A 20,430-nucleotide genomic window follows, 5' to 3' on the forward strand; every position below is an offset into this window, starting at 1 on the left:
AAACAGTGTGTTGTGTTTTTGTAAGTTTTTTTTGGTCTCCTCCTGTGTGTAGGTTGTATATGCTTGTTGCGCAAGGCGTAGTTTGTGTGTCATTTCCTTAGTGGTGTCTGCCATGTGTGCTACTTCAGCCATGGATAATTCCAATTCTAAATCATCAATGTGGCTTTGCTTCGCCTTTTTTTGTCCCGTAATTAGGGAGATCGCGTGCCCACGTAGCACTGTCTTGTATGCCTCCCATAAAGTCATTGGAGAGGGAACAGAGTGTTGGTTTCATCAAAATAGGTCTTTGTCGCCTTAAGGCGGTCTTTACTAGCTGTAAGATTTTTAAGGTACCCGGGGTGTATTGGGAACAGTCGGTGTCATTGCGGGGTGAAGGTTGCATACGCCACGAGTATAGGTGTGTGGTCCGTAATGCTCCTAGGTAGATGTGTAATCTCTGTCATTCCTAGCATCCCTGTGGCTAAGGTAAAGATGTAGTCTATTCTGGAGAGGCTATTATGTACACCCGAATGGAATGTATATTATCTTTCTGTCGGGTATTTGGTCCTCCAGACATCAAACAGTCCGATAGCTTCTATGAACTCCACTAGTTTGAGGGTGACCCCACCAGGGTCTCTAGGGGTTGTCTATCTATGGATACATTCATAGTGGCATTGAAGTCCCACCCCATAATTAGTTCCACTCATGGGAGTGCGAGTAGGAATTTTGCCAGGTCCGGGAACGCAGTCTGATGCAATGTCGGTGGGATGTAAACTGACACTATTTTGTATATTCTTCCGTCCCATTGTCATTTTATTGCTGCAAATCGCCCCTGGTCATCCTTTCTTGTCACATTTACAATCAATGGGAAACGCCTATTTACTAGGTTCCCCACCCCTCTGGAACCTGAGGTAAAATCAGAGTGTACCAGCATTTTGAAACCCCATCTGTCTGGGACTTTACAGATCATCCCTGTCAGATGAGATTCCTGGAGGAGTGCAACTGTGGGATTTTTACGTCTGAGGTATTGTAATTCTAGGCCCCATTTGATTTTGTCTCCTAGCCCATTTACATTTACAACACCCTCAACGGGAGGTCAGATGGTCAGGAGGCCTGTGTCTGGGGGTCTATGTCCCTGCTCTCCGAAGTTGTGTACGTCCCAATCTTCTTTAAGGTTTAGCCCTCCTTGGCCTACATTTATTATTATTATTGCAGGTTTATATAGCGCTAGGAATCGACTCCCGGAGGAGTATCTCCACGCTTCGACCGCTGGGGAACCCGTCCTGGCTCACCCTGAGAGATGGTCCCTGATGGGTATCTCTAAGGTGCGACCAAGCATCCCCGGCGGTCTGAGGGGGCCGTTGTGAAGATGAGGCAAGCTGATGCCCAGAGTTGCCGAGTGTGGTTTCTGACTAGAGTAGGCACCGAGGCGAGAATTATCGAGTCCGCTGACCCTGGTCCACGACCCTGCCGCGTCGGGAATCAAACCCTGGTCCCGGGCCGTTCTCTGCTTACGGGTCTGCCGCCTCTAACCAGTGAGCCACACTTATTTTATTCTCTATCATATCTCCTGGTCTAAGCCCTGTTGTCGCACCTTTCGTCAAATTTACACTTGTAATTAAAACCAAACCAATTAACTTTACCCATCCCCCTCCCTGCACAGCGGATTTAAAACTACCCGCCTCCCCAACTCAGCAGAGTGCTTCAATCCTATAGCTTTGTTTTTGTGTAAGAGGGGGAGAGAGACACTCCGCGCCCCGTCCATTCCCATTGTGTCCTCTTAGTCTTTTGCGATCATTCTACACCATCTGACCCTCTAGCCCCTGCTCCAATTTGCGACCAGGCCATCGTGCACTGTCCGAGGTGTATGTCTCTTAGTTTGTGGGATCAGAAGTTGCCCCGACAAGCTGACTCTATTATGTGTAGTTCGTTATAATCCTGCCCGAACTCAAAAGTTCTTGCCGAGACGTATCAATTTCGTCTTGGAGTAATCCTTTATCTCTAGGTTTTATTATGTGGGGTATCATTCTGAGTCAATGTAGGCTCTTGTGCCGGGGTCTGCCCCTGTTCAAGTCTTGCTCTCCGTTATTAGGGCCAATTTAGTGAGTTGGTACCTCTGTTTCGACCCTTGTCTGTTACTGCCTTTGTCTGGGCGCCATCCTTCCAATTCCAACCAGTCTTGGGCTTCTTCCAGCATTGTGAAGAACCAGCTCTTCCCTTGTGCTTCTACTCTTAGTTTTGCTGGGAAGAGCATTGCATAGTTGAGTTCTCGATTGCACAGCTCTCTTTAGATGTCCGTAAAATTCTGTCTTTTCTTTGTCATTGTCATCCACGCCGTGTAATCCGGGTATAGTGTCACAGTATTGTTATCTACCCGCAGGGGGGAGCAACTGGGGCCGCCTGCAGAATCACATCCCGATCTCTGAAGTTGAATATATGCGCCAGGATAGGTCGCGGGGCCCCTGGTTTAGGTTTTCCTCCTGGTACCCAGTGGGCTCTTTCCACCGAAAAGAAGCTCCGGAGTCCACGTGGCTATAGTTGGGTTTGTACCAGGTCTTCCACGAATAGATCCAATACTGGCCCTTTTATGCTTTCCGGCACCTACACCAGGGGATTGTTGTTGCGCCTTGAGCGCCCTTCTTGGTCATCCAACATTTAGGCCATCTGCTTGGTGACTAGTTCCAGGTGACGCACCTGTCTTTGCAGCGTCGCTGTGTCGGGCGAGAGAGTTGCCGTGGTGGTGTCTACCTCTGAAATTCTCGTGTTCATTTTGGAGATATCTGCCCTTAGCATGGTTATGTCGCAGGATATCGTGCCGTTGGAAGTTTGCATTTGTTGTAGAGTGGTCATCACATCTTGCAATGTGACCTCCTTTAGTTTTGCTGTCTGTTGGATGCCATCAGCGCCCGGGGCCAAAGTCGACGTATCGGGCTGTTCTTTAGTAAAGGCGTATTTGTATAATCGGTTATTTTGTACCAAGCGCTGTCCTCTACCTCCCATGGTATCTTCAGAGGTTATGCCCTTTCACTTGGCGTGGGGGAGACAGTATTCGTCACCACTGCCTGCCTACGTGGAGTGGTCTCCTCACGCGGCCTTTTGGTTTTCCCGTCTCTCTCCCCCGCTGTCTGTGGCCCACCGGCATCTGAAGGGGCTGTGCAGGTCTCTGCGGTTCCTCCAAGGTGCTGTGTTGTTTCTCTGCGCTGTTTGGCGTTTCGGGTGCTGGTTCAGGGGTGGCTGTCCAATAGTCTCTTTAGACCAACTCATGTGGCACGTTTTGGCTGTGCGTGCTTCTGCTGGCATCGTGCTGCGCTCGTGCTGCGTCAAGCGTGGTCAATTGCTTCACTGCCAACACTATATCCACGTTTTACTGTGTTATGCCTGAAGTTCCCGCTCTTATGGAGTCTTCTCTGTGCCTCTCCAGCCGGATTGCTTATTGATGGGTCACCTTCCACCCTTCTGCCTGCTAGTGGCCATGGTCTCACTGTACTCCTATATCGAACCTGTTATGTGGGCACTTTTTTTCTCTCCACAGCTCCAGCATCTCTGGTAATGCCTGAACTATCGCCGTCGCGGTGCTCGTTTCAATTTGCTGCCACCCTCCATTTGTCTTGTTACTCGAGTTTCCGTAACGGGCCGTAAGTCTAGGGTGCCTCCGTACCTTCAGAAAATCAGGTGGGCCTGTTCTCCTTGCACTGCGTCACTCACCAGCCGTTGTGCGGTGCTGCTCATGTCTCCGTGGGTCTAGTCAGTCTTGTCTCCGTCGTGGCGGTTAAGAGTATGCAAGCTCCTGGCTTGCTTCCTGTACCTAGGCTACAACTCTGCCCCCAGATCTCCGGCAGCCCCCTTCTTTCTCACCAAAATCAACGCCGCTGTTACACTGGTCTTTGCAGTGCTTCTGCCTCCTTTTTTTTTGGTGTAGGTCTCGGATTAGTGCCAGGATTTATGGTGAATGTCGGACTTGCGCCGGAGCTCTCCTAAACTGCGGCCATTTTCGTCTGCCGCTAGCCACGCCCAAGAATGATGGATTTAACCCAGATCCTTGTGACTGTGGTGGAATGTTTGCATTGTCCAGCATTCCGTCCATCGATTGTTTCTTTTGCATATGTCGCCCTAAGTGGGAACGGTATGCCCAGATGTGGGTCCCGTGCTCACTACACCACTGGATTCAAGCTAGCCTGGCTGATGAAGGGTAATGCCCTAAAACCGGTCCCAAGATGCTTGTATCTGGTCCGGGGAGAACCTGGCTTGGCAGTTTGGGCTGGACTGTTCCCACAAGGAACAGGATCAAGACTGATTTGCATATGGCTGGGTCCAAACTGGGGTGGTGTGGTGAGCAAAAAAAGGACAGATTTAACCCAGATCGTTGTGACTGGGGGTGAATGTTTGAATTGTCCACCATTCCGTCCATCAATTGTTTCTTTTGCAGATGAGCGTGTTTACAGCCTCTTGGGCTCAATGTGCTGAGACTCACTCGCACATTTGTACACCAACTGGTTTTAGAACTGCTATGCAATTTGTAATTAGACCCATATGCAAATAGGTCACAAAGCAAATTACATATATGCAGGGCATCACAAAACAACCTGATTCGGACCTTTGTTACTACAGTGCCTTGACGCTGTTGGTCATTTGTGGCGCTCTATAAATTTTAGTCAAGTCAAGTCATGCCTAAAGGAAATTAATTAATATGATCACAATTTGTAACATCTTAGGTTGCAATTTGCAATTCCTTGGTTTTAATTTTCATCCTACCTCCTCAAATCTAGGAATGATGGCTTGCTAGGGACCTCGAACACCATCCAGGCATTTCCAAACAGAGAACAGATTTTTGTTTAAAGAAATCTATGTCCTTTAAAGGGCCAGGTGCTGCTTTAAATAAATACTCTTTCCCATTTGGAAGCACATCAAGAGTGCATGCAATCATCCACTGTTCATCTCCCTATACCAGACATTATTCCCAGTGGGGAAGCAGTCCCCCGTAAACAGCTTACCTCATTTCAGAAATCTGTACATTTTCAATGGTTTGTGACTGCACTTGCCATCACAAATCATTGATACATACCTTTGCAAATAGCAATTAGCAATTAGGAGATGATGCATCTTTCATACCCCTCTTAGGTGTCATCCATAATGATACTTGGAAGCCTTTTTCAACCAGCAAAGGGTTACATGGCCCTACCCATTTTGTGGTGGCAAACCCTGTGATTTAGTGATTACAGGGTTTGTGACCAAAAAATGGTTTGTACATCTAACCTATAGTCTTTTTAATACAAGCCCTTGGAGGAGCGTAATTTTGGATCTACCCTTAGATGTCAGAAATAGGCAATATGTATGTGCATTCAGCACAACAAACTTGTGCGTTGTAACATTATTAATGTGAATTGTTGTACTTGAACTCAGTAATGAAGAGCATTCACTGTAGAACTAGAATATTACATACACTGTGTGCCTTAATCTTATTAAAGAAAATGTAATTGAGAAAATGTTGAAGGTGGATTATTAGTAGAGGTAAGTACGCACCTACCACTAGCAATAAGGCTACCAACACAATATAAGGCCCAGTCAAAGTCTCAATAAATGATTCCCTTGGTAGATGGCTGCAAAACACCAGTACAGTAAATAAGTAAGACACAACACAATAAAAATCCAACACCAATGTATACAAATAGGACATCTATTTATCTTTAAATGACACCAAAACAACAAACATTCAATGTAGGGAACCAAAGATATGATTTTGTAAAGACTAAACACATTCTAGTGATTAAAAAAGAATAGGGCCAAATTGGGACATCTGGTCGCGCTTGACCAGGACAAAGTCAAAGCTTGAGGCCAACCGCGATGGAGCCCTCATTGGATACACTAAGCGGGAGGCCTCTGTCAAAATGTTGCCTTCACTCTTAGAAACGTTTGAGGAGGATTTTCTCTTTACATTGAGCAGGCCTCTCCAGCAGGCTGGATCAGCAGCGGCTTCATGGGATTGGTTCAGCAAGAGCCCTAGGTCAACTCCTGGAAGTCTTGAGCTCCTAAGCTTTCACTGGTATGAACCTGAAATCCAGGCTGGGTCACAGCTCAACGTATTTAGATTGACTCTCGACTATGGGCCGGTCACCTTATGGAGCTTTTCCAAAAGTTGCTCCAAACTTCGGGAACTTCTTCCTGAAGTTCCTCTTGAAGGTTGAAAGTGTCTCAACACAAATTCAAGGTTCCAGAGTTTCTGAGTTGCTCTTCAAACATTGGGACTACTATTCCTACAATGCACTTGGCCAAATTCTTTAAAGGCAGGCTGAAGTGGTCAGCGGGGTTCTTCTTGCTGGAGATAATGCAGTTAAACTTTTTTAACCTAGTGCTTTCAGGGAGTCCACTCCTTCCCTGTCTAAAGCAAGGCAAAGTCTTTAGGACTGTAGTTCCTTAGTGTGCAGCAGGTACAGTTATTCAGAGTGCAGTCCTCTTGGTGCAGGCCAGGTTTCCAGCAGGGCAGACCTTCTTCTTCTTATAGTTTCAGGCTGGGGATCTGAGTTGTTATGCAGCTCTCCCATATTTATCCAATGTGCTGGGGTGACAAGTAGGGGGGCACCCCTGACCAGAGGGGTATGGCATGACAGCTTCTTTCAATGTGTGGACATTTTTAGTCCCATAAAGCACTGTACTTTAAAATTCAAGGTGGAGAAACTTACTCCTTGGGGTTAAGATCTGGCTTAGCCAACCTACTGGTGTGGTTCATTTCCCTGAACACTCTCCTTCCAGGCTCTCTGCAAATTCCATTCCTGGGGCTAACATCTAGCTGGGGTACAGGAAGAGGGGCAGCTGCGGTCCGTGCAGGTAACAGCTGTGGGACTGTGGGGCCGTGTAAGGGGAGATTCTGAGGGACGATGCAGAGGGAAAATAAAATAAATAATTAATTTTCCCTCCGCATCGTCCCTCGGAATCTCCCCTTACACAGCCCCCTGGCCCCACTGCTGTTACCTGCACGGACCGTGGCTGAAGAGGGAGTAGGCCTAGCTTGCATCCTTACTGCCCTGCTCTCATTGAAGATTAGTTTGTTTACCCCGACCCCTTCATGGCCTGTTCTCTGCATCTGTGGATCTCCCCCATCAGATACTTTGTCTCTGTGAAGCCCGCTCATCACCTTATCAGGACAATTTGGCTAAGCCTGTCAAGGCTGGTTAATCAGGAGAGGCTGCAAGAAGGCTGGATTTTAGCACACAGAAAAGAAAGTTCCATAACTACTTTTCTTTATTAGGTATGATACATTACACAATGGGAAGTTGTTAGATGTATCATTATTAATCATTTAAGTCCTTGAAATGTTATTTTAGCTCACTCCTGTCAATGGTCATACTTTATTACAGTATTTCCATGTTAGCCTATGCAGCTAAAATGGGAAAAAACTACCGGCACGATTCACAGTTAGACTTTTGTCTTCGATTGCTTTTGTGAATCGGCCCTAAATTGGTAGTTTTTCCCTTACCAGGGAATCTAAAACATCTTTTAAAATGTCCCTGCTTATTTATGCCATCCTCCCCTAGGGGGATCTAGGGTAGACCTTAGGTGGTGACGTATATGTAAAAATAAGTTAGTTAATACTTTTGAAGTATCTTTAAATCCAAAGTCGAATTTGCATATAATTTCAATTTAAAAGCAACTTGCAAAGCATGGCTGACTTTTAAAATGACAACACAGCATTGCACAATTAAGTGCATTAAAGCTGCTGGGCCTCTAAATCTACATGCCCTACTATATTCTAGGTTGTCAGTACTAATTGTAATAACACCTAATCACCATATACCTTGTAATCAGAGCACTGACCCTGGGCCTGGTTAGCAAAGTCAGTTACCACGAGTATCGTTCAAAAACTGGGGGTGATCAGAGCCAAAAGGATTCGTTTTTCACAGAGATCTGATGAAAACCATCCTCACACTATTAAAATGTATTTACTTTAGAAACGAGAATGATCCACAAATGTTTTCGCATTGGTATTCATCATGTAGTTTTTACTTGTGTTTGTGAATTTAAAGTTACTTTATCTTTACCTAAACTGTAACATGAATCTAGATTTGAACCTAATGTACTGATATTTTATTTATTTGTGAGTTGTATGTGCCCAAACATATCAAGATGTGCACCATTGAGTTAACATGTTAAATTGCCATGACTAGGCCTGTATTTCTTTCTAAATGAGATAATGTTTTCCATTTTCTGCTTACATGTCATTTCTTTGCAGGTGCATTCACATGGGTTGTTAGTTTGAGAATACATTTAACACTGTATTAGTGATAGAGAACATGAGAAGATGATCTTGACAAGAAACATGGAGAGCCACGCCGTTAATTGACAGATTATATTCAGTAATGTTGCACGGAGTCACCGGGACCCAAAAACTATACTGTTTCCAGGTTTGGGCTGGTAAAACACACTAATGTTGCAGCTCATAACGTGTGATTGGAAAGACAATGAAATGCTTGATGGTGTGAGCAAGGGGTGTTACCTAGAAGAGTTGTGTAGAAATAACACACACTGAACTTCTGAAATGCCGACAGCTTCCCACACTTCCTTGCATTTTCCTATTTTTCTGCAATTTCCACAATTTTTTGAGATCCGTTTAGACTTAACTATCCTCAGTAGTTGGACCTTAAATTAGATGATTCTAGATTTTACAAATGTTAAGGAGAGATGATCAAAGACTCTTCTCTGAGCATCAAATCTTCTGTACTGCTGTAACTGAACGGTGTGTTGCCTTATGGTGACATGTCTGAACTTCTTTAGGAGGTTAGGAGGCTATCCTGTTTTAAGTCTGTGTCTTTACAGCATGGTATTGAGATTAATTTACTTGGATTTGACTGCTGATTTGTAATAAAAACTTTAACTTTTTTCACTGATTCCTGGTCTTTATTGTGTTAACAAATTGGGTTAAACTGTTAATGCCATTGCTTGATTAATGCTAACTCCCTTAACCTCTTAGTCAATGAAAACAGTTCATTGGATGGCCAGTGGTAAGAGGGTTGGCCCAGCGCTGGATCAACTGGTAGCATTGTCGGATGTTTCTTCACTAAAGCAATCGAGTTAGGCTGTCTCAGCTAGAAATTACCAAAAAACTATTGAAATCCCTGAAAGCCCATGGTTCATTCCAATCCTTTGGAACCAAGACTTGATAGAGTTCCAGCGGTTCAGAAATGAGTTGTAGCAGCAGAGGTGTCAGTATTATTAGGGTTGCGCTTTGCAATTGCTTATGCTTAGCTTGCAGTGATTTGCAGTTACTGTGTGGTGCTGTGTGGAGATGTTTTAATTACTGTGTGAATGTGGAGCTTAATACAGAGAAGCTGAAGTAGTTATCAGGTATGACGTGGCCTAAGATCCTGGGACTGCAATAAAAAGTGTATAATACACTAGATTGTAGTTGTCTGCTGTATTGTGGTGCTAGTCGTGAGATGTCTTTGACAGCACTGTTGAGATAGGGATTTTATCTTTGGGTGAGTGTGAGGCATGATTGGTATAGTGAATCTCAGTGCACAGGGAGGAATTGTATCAATCCTAGTTTGGTCCCCTGGTCGACGATTCATTTGAAGAGGATATCAGGGTGGGTCAGAAAGCATTGTTCCGGACCGTTTCTTGCGTGTATATTTTAATTTCTTTAGAGGAGCAGATAGTTAATTGATGGAACTGCTTACATTTGTTTTAAGAGTAAGTTGCTGAGACAATGCGTCATTGGAAACTGTGCAGGAGGGTGAGCTGCTACAAGGAGTGAGATTGACGTCACCGAGTGCCGTGCTGGTATTCATCGGTTGGTGCAGAGCCACACTGGTATTGGTTGGCTACGTCACAGTGAGTAGCAACGCTATGGGTTGTGAACACGGAACGCAGAATTGTCGGTAAAGAATCATTTCCTGGTTTAAACAAAAACTAATTTGTGAATTCTGCATATTTTTGACCGAAAATAAGATTATTGAAAGCACTACAAAGTCTAATGAGGAGAGAAGTGACTGTACCTGTTAGAAAGTGAAAGGAAGCACCTCCCGAAGATATGCCAGTATAGGGCAATAAATGTGGGCCTTCACAAATGTATTTGGCTTGAACAATGGCATAAGATTACTGAGAAAGATGGTCCTTTGACTTTTCCATCCTATTGTACATTTAATTTGAGAATCAATGAACATTTAACCCCTTCAGTGCTAATGACAAGGGTAACTCGTCATGGAGTTTCCATTGATTTCAATGGAAATTACATGAAGAAGAGCAAATACCCTTAGCATCCAAGTGGTTAAGGAGGACGTTGTATGACATGAAAACGCTTTCTAAACCTACACAATACAAAGCACTTAATGCTTGGGAACATGCATATCACCATAGGCAGAGAGAGAGATTTGTAGGATGGGACCAGAAAGCCATACACTCTTATGAGGTTGCTAGGTGGGATGCAGAACATAACTTGGAGAACTGACCTAATTGGGGGAGCTAGAATGTGCCCTGCATTAATTGTTGAGGAAGATAGGAAAGGTAAGGGACAGGATAAGAAAAAGAAGAACGAGGCAGATAATACAGAGGATGTAGCTGAGGATAGTGATAGCGATTCAAATGAGACTTTCATAAATGAAGTATTATTAAACCGTCCACCTCCATACCAAGACCCAACCTGGAGGAATGAGTAATGCAAATACAGGTGGGAATTCTGATGTGCCTATTGCACCAGTAGATGTAAGTTCTAATTCGATGGGAGAGAGTTTAGGGATGACAGTCCCTCCAAATGTACCTGTCCTAAATACCCCAGTTGTGCTGACCATATCTGTTATCTTATATGAATCTGAATTGGCAGTAAACATTACACATACTTTGCCTATCCATTCTTGGATGGGTACCTCAGGTAAAAATCAAAACCAATTCTTCAAATTCCTTTGGTCCGTCATTAAGTCAGTCCCCGCATACAAGGTTTCCCCAAAGATCGCCACCCTTTTACATGTCCAACACAACTGTGCCTCCAAGTGTTAATCATAGTACACCAAGGACAGAAATACCTATTCACCAAGTTCTGATATGTCTCTTTTGAATTTACCACCTAATGTAAATCATGGTACATCTGGAGTAGAAATTGTCATGAATATCCCTGCAGAACAACCTGGTCTTACTGCTCAAGAACTCGATGATTGGTTAAAAGGTATAGATATCCCAAGTGAAGTTAACAACCCAGGACCAGATGGAAGGAGTGTTCAAACTCCAGAGAGGGAAAAGACAGTAGAAGTGGCCAAATTGAAACTAGAATTAGACAAAATCATACTTAGAAATCTTGACATGTCCCAATTAGATGCTTACTGAGATGATGAGCTTTTGTTTATGTGTAAAGATATTTCTAGACATGCTGGACAGGCTCATGAAACGTTGTTTGAATTGGCTCACAAATAGCAAATTGACTTAGAGATCCAAAGCCTTATAGAGGAGGTACTTTTAAGCTTTAATGACTGGGGTCTCACTAACATGAGACTGTCAGAAATCAAATTACAGATCAGGAAATTAATTGGCTATTTTTGAAAGTGGAGTGAGATGGATAGAGGGCAGGTAGGCAAAACAAAAACAACCAAAGGGAGTCAAATTAGAGCTGCCTTTGTCTGGAACAGAGTAGTAGGATGAGGATATACACATGTTTCTAACGAGAAAAGTGCCTGGTGGAGGTTACGTCAACATACCTTGGAGTAGAATCACTCACAAATTATTTTCCAAAATTAACAGAAAACCCAGTGGAATGGTTTTGTGGATAGATTTGAATACCTTGTTTGAAATTGTGAAATTTGACAATTGATGCCGAAGACATGGGACATTTTATGTTCAGATATGTGCAGAGGTTGAATTTTGGAATTAGCATAATGAGTCAACAGCATCTGATTTGTTCGAAGTATAATTCAATTGATGGGGATCTTGAGGTATACAGAGTATTGCAGGGATGAACTGGAAATGAAGCACAAGAAACTGAAGGAGAAGTTGATAGTGGTACAGATGTAAGCTGCACAATGAAGTCAGAATCAGGAGTTTGTTGGGAATGCTGGTCCCATGCAGGGAGTGTGCGAACAGGGAGTCTCAACTATGCAAGGTTGCAATGGGTTTCAACAACAAAGTGGAGATCATGGTGTTCCAATTGATCTGTGTTCAGGGATTGATGTACCTGCTTTGAAGAAAACAAATTGGGAATGTCATCTTAATGTTGGGAATTGGGCTCACAATATCGGATTTGTGCAGCCTCAAAATAATAATCTAGTTCAGACGCAGCATGTATAGATACAAAGGACACACCATTTTTAGGTTCCCCAAGCTCAGGTAATGCAAGTTCCACAGCTGTGCTGCCACAACTAAATTGAAATGCTCACAGATTTAACCCAAAACAAGTTCCCAATGCGAACAACAATCCTTTTGTGAATCAGGCTATGTCTCAGTAGTACCTTATCATACAAGCAGATGAGGATTACAGCTCAAACTGTTGCAATGACTGGGTCTAAGGGGGGAGGAAGATTGTGTGCTTGGCACAATCTTTGATGTATACCACAGTGGTCCATTCATGGATGGTGAAGTTAATGATCACCCCATAGCATTCCTGATTGATACTGGTGCTGCCCTCTCTAGAGTGAGAACAGCAGAGGTTCCCGACCTATCCCTCTCGGCAAAAAGAATCCAAGTTGTAGGAGTTACAAATAAACAATTGACTATACCTGTCACTGAAGCAGTACCTTTTAAAATAGGATACTCTAAGGAGAATCACTGATTTGTGGTGTGTGATTTGAGTCCTGTAAATCTGCCTGGATGTGATCTTTTGCGCAAGCTGAATTGTTTTATTGGTTGTACCCCGAATCCCAACGAGTTCAAAACTCATCATGAAGACATAGTCTTCAAACCTGCAAACCAGAGTTCAGATGATAGATTATAATCCATGTTGACAAAAGATGATCTGCCCCCACAATTGAGAGACAATGTGCCACTTGAGGACTGGGACTTTTGAGGGAAGGATATAGGTCTCATTAAAGGTGTTGGACCTGTCTGCATAACAGTGAAACATAATGCTAGGTATCTCAGAATCCCGCAATATAATCTGACCCCTGAATCATTGCTGGGATTACTCCTTTGATTCACTCAATGATTCAACGAAGCATTCTGAAGGAGATTATGGGGAGTTCACGTAACTCACCCATTATGGATTTGCAGAAGCCCAATGGTAAATAATGTATAGTGCTGGATCTGAGAAAGCTCAACACCATTGTAGTTCCTTAGGGCCCTGAGGTACCGAATCCAGCTGTGATTTTATTTCAGATTCAATTTGAGGCTGAGTGGTTCACTGTCATTGTTTTGTGCCCAGCTTTCTTTTCCATACCATTGCATGAGGACAGTTAGGGCCATATGTATCATCAACCTGATTTGCGATTCTCAAATAGGGATTTTTAAGAAATCGCTATTTGAGAATCGCAAATAGGTATGTATGTACAGAATCACATTTTTTTCCGATTTCTTAAAATTCCTTAATTGTGATTAGCAAATTGTGAATCGCAATTAAGGAATACTTTCCCATTAATTTCTATGGGCCAGGAGGCCCATAGGAATGAATGGGAAGTTATTCTCAATTTGCGATTCGCAATTTTCTAATCGCAAATTGAGAATAATTTCAAGGGTGCAGGGGTGTCCAAAGGACACCCTGTTGCACCCCTGAAATATGCATGGGTGCACATGTGGCACACATGCATGCCCTAAGGGCATGTATGTGCATCACATGGCACTTTGAAAAATGCAAAAATTTGCATTTTTCAAGGAATTCGCAACTTACCACCAACTAGAAGTTGGTGGTAATTTGCGATCCCTTAAGGTATTTTGCTAATTTTTTTTGCTTCATACAAAGGCCAAAATTCTGCGAATTTCGGCCTTTGCGAATGCGAATTTGCTTGATACATATGGCCCTTAGTTCCTCTTTGCATTTTGGTTCAAAAGAAGTATTTTGGCATGGTTCCATCTATCTTCAACCAGAATCTCAAAAAGAATCTGTAGTCCCTGGTAACACCATATCACTCAGGTCTGGTCCTGTACATTGACAACGTATTGGTAGGGTCAAATACACAGGAAGCTTGCAGACAAAATACTATTGCTCTGTTGAACCACTTGGGTGAGAATGGACATAAAGTGTACTCAACAAAGTTGCAGTACTGTAAGTAAGAGATCTTGTGCCAATCAAATAACAAATAAACTTGAAACTTGACTTGACTTGTACCTTGGACATCACATTGAGAAAGGAGTGAGGAAGGTGTCACTAGAGAGAATCTCAGAAATTCTGAAGATAAATCTGCCAACCACTCAGAAGAATTCAGAATGTTCTTGGGAATGGTGGGCTACTGTCGACAGTAGATCCCCAACTTTTCACTAGTGGCCAAGCATTCACCGAGCCTGACATACCAGGATGTGTCAGATCCGGTACCATGGGATGACATCTATATGCATGCCTTCTCTTGCTGAGAGAAAGTCTCTGCCGTGCCCCAGCACCGGGAGTGCCTGATTACAATAAATATATTGCTTTGTTTTGCAGTAAGAGGAATTGCTGTGCTCTCTCAGTTCCACCCAGATGCATGGAAATGCTTGCAGACCCGATGCATATCTTTCAGGTACACTTGACTCAGTAGCTCCTGCTTTGCTCAGTTGTGTCAAAGCTATAGCTTCTATAGGTGTCATTATTGAGCAGTGTGAGAGCATTGTTATGGGTCATCCAATTACTGTTTTTGTTCCCCATTCTATAGAGATTTTGTTAACTTGCACACTAACCCAATACCTCACCAATAGTAACCTGACCAAGTATAAGCAGGTCATACTTGTGGCAAAAACCATAACCCTCAGAAGATGCAATACTAATCTTTGGCTTACCTGAAAATCATGTAGTTGAAGGTGAAGTTTAGCATGACTGTCTTGCTGTTACTGAACTATGCTGTAGGGCAAGATCTGACATTCAAGATGTGCCACTACCTGAATCAGATTATGTAATGTTTGTTCATGGCTCCTGCTTACGAGATGATGAAGGAAGCCTGGGAGCTGCCTATGCAGTTTGCACTTTCTCAGATGAGGTCAAAGTCTCCTGGCTTCAGAGTATTTTCTGCATTAGTGGCCGAATTGATTGCTCTTACTAGAGCATGATGTGTTTCAGACCAGTGGAGAGTGGCCATTTTCTCTGATAGTCAGTATGGCTTTAGCGTCGTCCATGACCTTGGACACAATATGGATTTATGACCTCTTCAGGGTCACCAATCCGCAATGGGGAATTGGGCATAACTTGTTGAAGGCACTATTGCTACCTACCCAGATTGCAGTTGTGAAATGTTTCGCGCACTGCAATTGAACTGATTATGTAACTGTGGTCAACAGATATCGATAATCAATCAGAATTTATAAAGGGCAGCTAAGCACCTGATAGGGTATCCAGGTACTTGCTGGCTCCGTAGGCTTATTCACACATCTAGGTTGAGTGCCATTCAGAATTCCTGCAATGAGGTGATGGTCTGGAGAAGCATCGGGAGGCTGTTTTTGGTATTTGCCATGATGTGGGATAAGGAGCGTTCTACACTTCTGTTTCGGTAGATGGAGGGAATATGGGGAAGTGAAAGGGAGGTGGAATGTATTCATGTCTGGTTGGTGAAAGTTCTGGTGGTGCTTAATGTATGCAGATCCTTGGTTGTGTAGAGCCTTGTGTGATTGGGCCAGCAGCTTCAGTTGACATCTCTTCTGTACTGGTTGCCAGTGGAGTTGCCTGAGATGAAGTAAGACGTGGGTTCGTCGGGGAAGGCCCAGGATGAGTCTGGCTGTGGTGTTCTGTAAGATCTGAAGTCTCTGTAGGAGGTGTGCTGCAATTTCTACATAGAGGGTGTTGCTGTAGTCCAGTCAGCTGGTGATGATGGCCTGTGTCGCGGTGTGTTTTGTGTGAAGGGGTAGCCACTTGAAGATCTTGCTTATTATGCACAGAGTGAAGATCAGGTGGAGGAGATGAGATCGATCTGTGATTTCAAGTTGATTTTGTGTAAATGATGATTTAGAGATTTCTGGCATGGTGGGAGGGAGTTGGTCTAGTTCCTAGGTCTGATGGACACCAGGAGTCATTCCATATGTTGCTGCTGTTGCCAAAGGTCAGTACTTCCATCTTGTCTGTGTTCAGCAGCAGGCAGTTATTCTTCATCCAGTCAGTGTTGTTTGTCATGCAACTGTGGAAATTGATTCTGGTGGTGGTGGGGTCGTTGGTGAGCGAGAGGATGAGTTGGGTTTCATCTGCGTAGGAAATTACATTGAGACCATGGGATCTGATGATGTTGGCCAGCGGAGTCATAAATGTATTGAAGTGAGTGGGGCTGAGGGATGAGCCCTAGGGGATACAGCAAGTAATTTCCTTCAGTTCAGAGGTGAAAGGTGGGAGGAGGACCCTCTGGGTTCTTCCGGTGCGGTAGGGCGTGATCCATCTGAGCGCGTCCCCTTGGATGTCGATGTGGTGTAGTCTTTCAATCAGCGTGCGGTGGGATCCAGTGTTGAAGGTAGGGCTGGGTGGTAACCTCTGCTCTGCTGGTGGAGTTCACAGAGTTTTTGCCACTCCCCACTCTGCTTGGACAGCCGAGTTTGGCAAAAACTTCACCTACACCTCTCAGCAGAGTTTACCGGCAGTCAAGTGCCCTCTGACTGCCCCGGAGGTCTGCAGGCATACTGCAAGTGATTACTTTTTTGACACCCCTCTAGTCAGAAGCTTCTGATAACATCAAGTCCCCCCCACGTGACACTGGAATGGACCAATGGGCCTCCACTGTCTTCATTCCCACCCCCTCCTGTAGCCTAGACTGAATATCATACAGAAAACGTGGGCAGCTACATAGACTCTCTACAGTGTTTCCATCCCTGGCTGTCAGTATACTCTTCTTGAGTCTCTCTTTACTGTCGCCAGTCTGGCTGGTGTGTTTACCTTTTCCGTCATCACTCACAGAGGCTCAGTACAGGTCACGGTTACACTGCACTCTGCAGCGCTGCCTTCTTTGACTCATGCACAGGATCTCCTTATAGAGTTACTGTGGCACCGTCCACACAGCAGCCAGGGCATCAGGAGGATGGAGTGATACGCTGGAGATTGAGCAGGGGAGGACAAGCCGCAGGGACCAGAGGACACGCGGAAAAGGACCAGCGAGCCACCGCAGGGTGAGGGACTGAACCAAGTAACAAAAGGAGCCCACCGGGAGCCTTCCTTTCTGGTCATAAGTCCTGACAGCTGCACTGCCGGCACCCTGCTGCACAGAGCCTCCATCCTCACCATGCAGACTGGCAACCTAATTAACTGCAGCCCTCTGAAGAAGAAGTGCGAACTGAGCCCCAGAGAGGAGGTGAGGAGGTGAGCACTTTGAGGAGACGCATTGAGAGGGCTTTATTGGCCATGGTTCAGGGGATGATGCACGGAGAAGGGAGAACCACCAAAGGGTGAAGATCAGCGGATGTCTGGCAGTGGCATGGAAAGAGCTACTGGCAAACAAAGGGAAGTGGATAAAGTTCAGCAGGATTAAGGATTCATGGGAAAGAGGCAATGGTGGATAAAGAAATGGGGGGGGGCGAGTGGAGCAACTCCACTCGGAAATTCTACATTAGGCAACTCCTTGACCTCCGCCTACCCCTAGTCGAAAGCTGCTGAGAAGTCAATAAGGATCAAAGTTGCTGTTTGTGCTCGGTCGAGGAGGGTTTGGATGTCATCGGTGGCTGCAATCAGGGCGGTTTCGGTGCTGTGACAGGTATGCATGTCAAACAGCCAGATATTGTGCCATAAATGCTTGTACTTTTAATTGAGAATACCAAAATGAAGGAAAGAATGACATCAATTGCAATCTCTTGTTTACTACAGCTGACACATGAGAGGAAGTTAAGCAACTGCAGGAGGAAGTGTCAGAAGCAGAACAGCATGGTTGGGTCAAAAGAGATGAAGACAACATTTGGGTTTCAAGAGATGAAAGACCTGTGTTTCCAGACAGTGTGTTACATCCAATAGTGAGACATTACAATGGACCTGCACATTTGGGTAAAGAAGCCATGGTGCACTTCTTTAGGCAAACTTGGTTTATCCCCAGGATCAGATTGATGGCTGAGGGGCTGTGCCACAGATGTGTTGTGTGTCAACAGATGAATGTTGGGAGAAGAACCACAGTAAGACTGATTCACATAGGGAGATCAAGTGGTCCCTTCAATAGAGTGGAAATTGGTTCTGGTGGTGGGGGGGTCGTTGGTGAGCGAGAGGATGAGTTGGGTTTCATCTGCGTAGGAAATTACATTGAGACCATGGGATCTGATGATGTTGGCCAGCGGAGTCATAAATGCATTGAAGTGAGTGGGGGTGAGGGATGAGCCCTAGGGGATACAGCAAGTAATTTCCTTCAGTTCAGAGATGAAAGATGGGAGGAGGACCCTCTTGGTTCTTCCGGTGCGTTAGGGCGTGATCCATCTGAGCGCGTCCCCTTGGATGTCGATGTGGTGTAGTCTTTCATTCAGCATGCGTTGGGATCCAGTGTTGAAGGTAGGGGTGGGTGGTAACCTCTGCTCTGCTGGTGGAGTTCACAAAGTTTTTGCCACTCCACACTCTGCTTGGACAGCCGAGTTTGGCAAAAACTTCACCTACACCTCTCAGCAGAGTTTACCGGCAGTCAAGTGCCCTCTGACTGCCCTGGAGGTCTGCAGGCATACTGCAAGTGATGACTTTTTTGACACCCCTCTAGTCAAACTACAAACCCAGAAGCTTCTGATAACATGACGTCCCCCACGTGACACTGGAATGGACCAATGTGCCTCCACTGTCTTCATTCCCACCCCCTCCTGTAGCCTAGACTGAATATCATACAGAAAACGTGGGAAGCTACATAGACTCTCTTCAGTGTTTCCATCCCTGGCTGTCAGTGTACTCTTCTTGAGTCTCTCTTCACTGTCGCCAGTCCGGCTGGTGTGTTTATCTTTTCCGTCATCACTCTCAGAGGCTCAGTACAGGTCACGGTTACAATGCACTCTGCAGCGCTGCCTTCTTTGACTCATCCACAGGGCTACTTATAGAGTTGCTGTGGCACCGTCCACACAGCAGCCAGGGCATCAGGAGGATGGAGTGATGCGCTGGAGATTGAGCAGGGGAGGCCAAGCCGCAGGGACCAGAGGACATGCGGAAAAGGACCAGCGAGCCACCGCAGGGTGAGGGACTGAACCAAGTAACAAAATGAGCCCACAGTGAGCCTTCCTTTCTGGTCATAAGTCCTGACAGCTGCGCTGCCAGCACCCTGCTGCACAGAGCCTCCATCCTCACCATGCAGACTGGCAACCTAATTAACTGCAGCTGTCTGAAGAAGTGACAACTGAGCCCCAGAGAGGAGGTGAGCACTTTGAGGAGACGCATGGAGAGGGCTTTATTGGCCGTGGTTCAGTGGATGATGCACGGAGAAGGGAGAACCATCAAAGGGTGAAGATCAGCGGATGTCTGGCAGTGGCATGGAAAGAGCTACTGGCAAACAAAGGGAAGTGGATAAAGTTCAGTAGGATTAAGGATTCATGGGAAAGAGGCAATGGTGGATAAAGAAATGGGGGGGGGCGAGTGGAGCAACTCCACTCGGAAATTCTACATTAGGCAACTCCTCGACCTCCGCCCACCCCTAGTCGAAAGCTGCTGAGAAGTCAATAAGGATCAAAGTTGCTGTTTGTGCTCGGTCGAGGAGGGTTTGGATGTCATCGGTGACTGCGATCAGGGCGGTTTCGGTGCTGTGAAAGATATGCATGTCAAACAGCCAGATATTGTGCCATGAATGCTTGTACTTTTAATTGAGAATACCAAAATGAAGCAAAGAATGACATCAATTGCAATCTCTTGTTTACTATAGCTGACACATGAGAGGAAGTTAAGCAACTGCAGGAGGAAGTGTCAGAAGCAGAACAGCATGGTTGGGTCAAAAGAGATGAAGACAACATTTGGGTTTCAGGAGATGAAAGACCTGTGTTTCCAGACAGTGTGTTACATCCAATAGTGAGACATTACAATCGACCTGCACATTTGGGTAGAGAAGCCATGGTGCACTTCTTCAGGCAAACTTGGTTTATCCGCAGGATCAGATTGATGGCTGAAGGGCTGTGCCACAGATGTGTTGTGTGTCAACAGATGAATGTTGGGAGAAGAACCACAGTGAGACTGAGTCACATAGGGAGATCAAGTGGTCCCTTCAATAGAATGCAGTTGGACTTTATTGAGATCCCTGTGTGCAACGGGCTGAGATACGTCTTAGTGATGGCATGTATCTTTTCATGCTGGGTTCAAGTCTACATGACCACGAGAAATGACGGTCTCACAGTAGGCAAGTTGTTGCTGAAGGCGTTAATTCCTAGATTTGGATTTCCAACTTCTCTGGAGTCAGACTGTGGAACTCATTCTAATAACCAGATCCTGAAGATGTTGTGTGCAGCAAGTGG

Source organism: Lissotriton helveticus, chromosome 7 (assembly GCF_964261635.1).
Source record: "Lissotriton helveticus chromosome 7, aLisHel1.1, whole genome shotgun sequence".
NCBI lineage: Eukaryota > Metazoa > Chordata > Amphibia > Caudata > Salamandridae > Lissotriton > Lissotriton helveticus.